The following is a 6,371-nucleotide window of genomic DNA, read 5'->3' on the forward strand; positions in this document are numbered from 1 at the left end:
TAGTTGCAAAGTCTTCAGAGATGGTACACTCTCAGAAATAAAGGTACAGCAGCTGTCACTGGGGTGGTACCTTTTCAAAAGGTACTTATTTGAACCTAAAGGGTCCATTTTGGTACCTTAAAGGTACATATTGGTTCTTAAAGTGTACATATTAGAACCTAATAGTTACAAAAGTGTACCTTTTGAAAAGGTACTGCCCCAGTGACAGCTGCTGTACCTTTATTTCTGAGAGTGTACAAATATGATGAAGAATTGAAGAGTTGTTTGAAAAAGTTTATTATGTGTAAATGGAACATGACAGGTCGCATAATGTACAGTAATTTACATCATTTCTGCATTATTATACAGTTCTCATAGGTTGCTAACTCTGTAGAATAAATGTTTTAATGTTTTAGCCCAATTTCTACATTAGATAAAGCACAATATTAAGTTAAATGTAGGCTGCTGCATGCAAATCCTTCAGTAGCACTAGCAATGTTTTCAAAACAGATGTTGATGAATGAAGTAATGCTATCACAATGATGAGAGACATATTCAAATGATCAGATTGTTTATGTCGGCCATCTACGCTCTATAAAAACAATGGTAGTGTTCTATTTCTCAATATTATTCAAAAAAGATCAAAAATGAAAATCCAGAAGTTTTATCAAGTATCATCACCATACAAAACCTTTAGATTTAAAAGTAAAAAAAAAAAAAAAAAAATGGTACAAGGTACACAGGAAACACAATCTGTTATATGTGTTATTTTCACTCGTGACCCCAGTTCATGAGGGAAAATAAGTTAACAGGTCTCATCTTTATAGAACAAATATTCGTAAAATAATTTCATGTCATCTTTCACCGACATAAATCTTCCTTTAAAAGAACATTGTTTATGTTTTTTTTAAATATGGCAGTTTGTTGTACTTGGACAAATACAAGATAGGTTGTGTTGCACTACTTGGTCTCAGAAACCACATGCTAATACCTGTCAACAAACAAAAAGTGTCATATGGAACGTCTGCCTTTATACATATAGTTACCAACAATAAGAAATAGGACAAAAATAACTGAACTAGAATGTGTGTTATGGCCCAGAAGTTCCTCTTTCTCTTATTGCGCATCCCTTCCTTCTCTTTATCTCCAGGACTGGGTTTCAACAGAGCTTTCAGCACGCCTAAACTACAGGCAGTGATGAACAAGAGACTGATTGTGAGAAAGATACTGTAGACTTTCAGTGGGATTAGTGGAAAAGTGAAAATGGAATATGCTCCAAACGACCAGGTCACTAGCCAGGCCATCGCAACACACACACGTCTGAGCCTCAGAGTGCTGAACCTCTGGAAAACCATGGGATAGACCACAGCAATGAGGCGCTCCAGACAAATCAAGCAGTTCATTATGGGCCGTCCAATTAGATATTTGCCAAGCAAGAACATAGCTATGTACATGGTCCAGGAAATTTCAAAAACAATTGAAATAATACACATGAAAAAGCCTAAGAATGCGATAATTTCCATTAGAGACAAGACAACTGTAAAGTAGTCAGTAGGTGGAATGCCCTTCCCTTTAGTCAGCTGTTTGAAGCACATGAAAAGGATCCAGAAATGTAAAGGCAAAAAGAAAATTACGTCTAGAAGTAAAGAGCTCAGTGCTATGATAATCCCAGGGTAAGAGTCAAAACACTCATAAACGCAGGACGTTCGGTTGACAGAGATAGTGGTGTTCATGTTTTCATCCAAATTGCTTTTGCTGAAGTCTAAAAAATTAAAGAGGAATAATGCTAAAAACAATTTCCAATTTTTAAAATGATACGTTTTTAAGATAAAAGCAATAGGGCTCACAATAATAATAATAATAATTATTATTATTATTATTATGATGAATTGCTTTTCAACTGTAAACAGTACAATAACACCTTAAAAGTGGCCTACTAACCTGGTCGAGTGTTTACAGAAACCTTGAGATGATATATCTGGTGTTCCTCACACTGGCAAGGCTTGTGCCAACCTGGTCAACAATGTTTCTGAGGCACAGAATCTGAGATGAGATCTGATATAGTTTTATGCCTGAAATGATCATATTTAAATGCTGCTGGAACTGAACGCCCACATGTGCAATTATATTCAGTTTAGAGATTTCAGAGGGACTGATGTAATCAAACACTAATCACTCATGTTTTCATTCTAAAATGTTGGACTTAAAGTGAATCAAAATTATATTAGTCGTCTTTACAGACAAGGATTAGGTCCTGACAAAGTGATTTATATAGGCTTTTCAATGTACAATTCTATTGTATGACACCTGCATGTTGCACACCAAAAGTTTTGCCTCTCTCATGAACAGATGACAGATTTTTTTCAAAGTATAATATGCTGCCATTGCACAATATGGTATGTGCAATATCTAAACAATTCATATTTATGTACATGAAACAAACTGAACATTCCCATACCTTCTTTCCATACCTGTACACAAAGCCCAGTACCAGTGGTGGTCCTGGCTTACTTGGTGCCCTAGGTGAGATACTGTAACAATCTTAGTAGTTCTTTAAATAACTGAATAATATTTTATTATTATAGTAGTGCAGTTTTGTAGTTCAACAGATGTAGCTGAAAGCCCCACTTATTATATAACTTGTAAAATAATCAGCATGCATATTTGTTTTCTGAAAAAGAGCAACTGACATTTTGATGAATCCTTTCATATTCCCCGGGATAAATCTGAGTTTCATGCAAGAGTGGAAGGTAACAAAATGTTTAATTTAAATACAGTACACAGAAAGTGTGACTCAAATGAATGCATCAGCATTTTACACAACGCCTTTTAACCAACACTAATCTCATGCAACTTAATTGTCAAAAATACAAATCAAATACAATTTTTGGGATGTTGAATTCATCACCATCCTTCTTATCTAACCTGATATGTACTGTACTTCTGGTACTTCTGTTGTGACAGAAATAAACAAATAAATAAATACAATGCATGTCTTGATTTCCAGCAAAAATTTCCTTGATGAAAACAAGATGTATTCAGAGTCAAAATGTGTGTTTAAAGTGTACAGAAATATCTAATTTTTTCACTTGTTTTAGGCATAAACTTAACTAAATGTATTATTTGTTATTTTCCAACAGCCATTTTTTCAGTGCATTTGTGTATGACAAATGTAAATTACATATGAAAATTATAGTCAATAAAAACTTGAACCAAATTATCTCAATTTTCTCATTTTAACATCATTTTTGCTCTGCAGGTGGTGATTTTACTATGGTTGAATAGATAGATGGCTTTGTAGAAATAAATATACAAAGTGAGCTGGAATCTCCAACCACTTCATAAATGTTGTTGCATAAGAAACTATGCAAAAAGTAAACATAGACTTTGTATAATGTGTAGAGCCATCCTGATGCACAGTATAATGACATACCTTTACATTTCAAAACAACCTTGGAAGATTCTGTTGACATACCTCAAGAGTGACTTACTCTGTTAGTTTGTTCTTGTTTTGTGGGCAGACAGACCATTTAAATGTTGCTAGATAATGTAGGAGCTGCAAAGACGGAAAAAAAAAATCACACATACAGTGATACACATACAAACTTCTCAAACATATAAGATTAAAAAACAACATGGAACAAACACAAAAAGCGAGACAATCTGCTTTGGTAAAAAAATATTCGTTTATCAGATATTGATAAATTAATGAATTATACAACATATGATGAACTACTCAGTCACAACCCTCAAAGATCTAATGTTTCTCGTATTCCAGTTTGAATACAGGAGATAAATCACCAATATCTAACGAATTTGACTATGGACCCACATCAGATGACCTCAATGATGCAATGGTTTTCATCTCATTTTTACCTTTACTATACACTACCTCTAGCCCTCTTTGTTCTCTATGTATCTCACAGTAGTGTGTCAGTACTTAAATGAATCCCATCATATCAGAAAGGTTATCATAACCAGAATCTAACCTTCCTAGAACAAGGTGCTAAGCCTGTCTCTGATGACACTACTTGGCAAGGACATTAACAGGTGACAATAATAGTGCCTCTTCTCAGAGCCTATCCTTCCGCAGTTTTATTATGTGTTATATTTAGTGCAAACACTTTAGGTGTCAACAGTGTTGTCACGCACCAGTGTGTCACCCAAACTTTGGACATTTGTATATCTATTAAGAATCGATACAGTATCTTGTCTGTCTAATGTGCTCTTTTAGTTTAAGAGCTTTGCTGTTTTTCCTGCACCTGTTGAAGACATTTTTCCACACTGTCTTAAGTTGCGATCACATTAGTGACATTTTAGTGAAAAATTGCACACAAAACAAGGTCCGTTGTCTGTTGTCAATAGCAAAGAGACGTCGCTTTCAAAGCAAGCAGCTTGAACACGAGTGAGATCTTGATGGGGAATTTTTTCGCCCTCCTGTGAAACTCCCGATCGCACTGATATGGTGCGATCCAGCATTTTATACCTCTTGTACATGATCACAATTTTGGGCTGGGTGCTTGTTGTCCAAACTTGTTTGATTTCAGAGATGTAGCCAGGACACACTGTATCTAACCTGCAGTCCATCTCATTTATCATGAAGCTTATTTAAAGACTTCAGCTTTTAGTTTGTGTCTGCTGATTTTCAAGCTAGCAATATGCATGCATATTGCATGCACAAACTAAACTTTTGGCAAATATACACATTTAAAATGTATTTTAAAAATCCTTAGTTTTCCAAACTTAAATAAAAAATATATAATTTAAAAAAAGAGCGTGACCTGTTAATTGTTTCAATAGGGAATGAACACAGGAAAGAATGGGTTTTATGTTTAACAGCAATTTTAGTTGTTCTGTCAACTACATTTACAGCCATGCATTTTCTTCTTTGCACAGTAAGAGTGTGGTTATTGATATCTGAGTCAACAGGGAGGGATTTTCTGCCAGTGTTTGGAGGGAGCAGAGGTACAGTTGAACCTGCCCTCGCACACAGGACACACTTATTAGGATATTCCATCCCTTGAGCCTCCAGTGACAGCTGACTTTGAGTGGAGGATAAGTTTGCATTCCGGCTCTGATTAAAATAATTCATAGAGGCTTCAACACAGTTGACTGGGCATAAATCCAAATGAGGGAACTGGATTGTACAATTACAGAGCTTATACAATGATTTGTTATATTTGACAATCAGCAAGATGAGCTCATCCCTCCATAAGGCCTATCAAACATAAAAGCTTTTTTTTTTCAAACAAAGTAATTAATTTTCATTCCTCTTCCTTTTCATTCAAATTCAAATCGCAATTCTACATCCTGTTTGCTAATGCTCTATCAATTTTAATTTGATTAAATTCGAATTTACAAGACATTCTAAATTCAGTTCTGAATGGTTAACAATCCTTGAATATAATCCCAGACCATAAATACTGGACAATACAAAGGACAGGTGACGTGATCTCGAGGCCTTGCAAGGAAATGGAGTGCTGCTAATCAGTGGGATATTTTAATTAAATAGTTAAAATTACTCAGATGAGAGTAATATTGTTAAACTATCTATTAAAATGAAAATTTGCAAGAGATTGAGCCAACACATGGGGTCAGCAGTCAGCTATGAGAGCAAGAGAGACATAAAAAAAAGAGAGAGAGGAATGGGGGCATAGGATATAGAAGGAAGGAATGTCTCTTTAAATTACCCTTTGCTACCAAGCAGGGAGAGAGGGAAATACCATACCCCTCTCTCTCTCTCTCTCTCTCTCTCCCCTCACTACAGACATCCAGCATGTGACACTTTGGCCCAGCTACACCAGCTGACCGATCCGGGTGGCAGAAGCCGTGTGACTTGAAATCCCAGGACACCCTTTGCAATCCCAGCCTGATCTTTAATAGCTGTCAGCGAAGACATCTAGGTTGGAGAACTTCTTTGTTTTGAGACTTTCCTTTTTTATATAGGAGTATTTGCAACATATGAAACTGTGTCATTTTTGTCAACAAGGCAATGCCAGCTTGAATTTATCAAATCATTTGCTGAAGAAAGAACATTTTCTACAATGGACGTCAAATGAAGATTCTCTACCTACACAGCACTGGATATTGTCATTATTTTGGGACTTTTTTTTTTTTTTTGCCTTTTTGTGACCCGTTACTCTCAGCACTTATTTATTGCCCCTTCACCAAATCATTTTATGTAGCAACCCATAAACAATACCCTGTTTGCACCTCCAGGTACGGATCAGCAACCAAACAATTATCATAACACTATACACAACAACCAGCATCCCACCATGTGTTGATTTCTAGACATTTTTCATCCTTCTAAAAGCTTTTTGTGAATCTGAGACTCTGCGTCGGTTTATTTGTGGATTTTAAGGTCTCTTTGGGGCCCAGAGCAGGTGTGA

The sequence above is a fragment of the Sinocyclocheilus rhinocerous genome, unplaced genomic scaffold (assembly GCF_001515625.1).
Source record: "Sinocyclocheilus rhinocerous isolate Xijiao unplaced genomic scaffold, SAMN03320098_v1.1 scaffold494, whole genome shotgun sequence".
Classification (NCBI taxonomy): Eukaryota; Metazoa; Chordata; class Actinopteri; order Cypriniformes; family Cyprinidae; genus Sinocyclocheilus; species Sinocyclocheilus rhinocerous.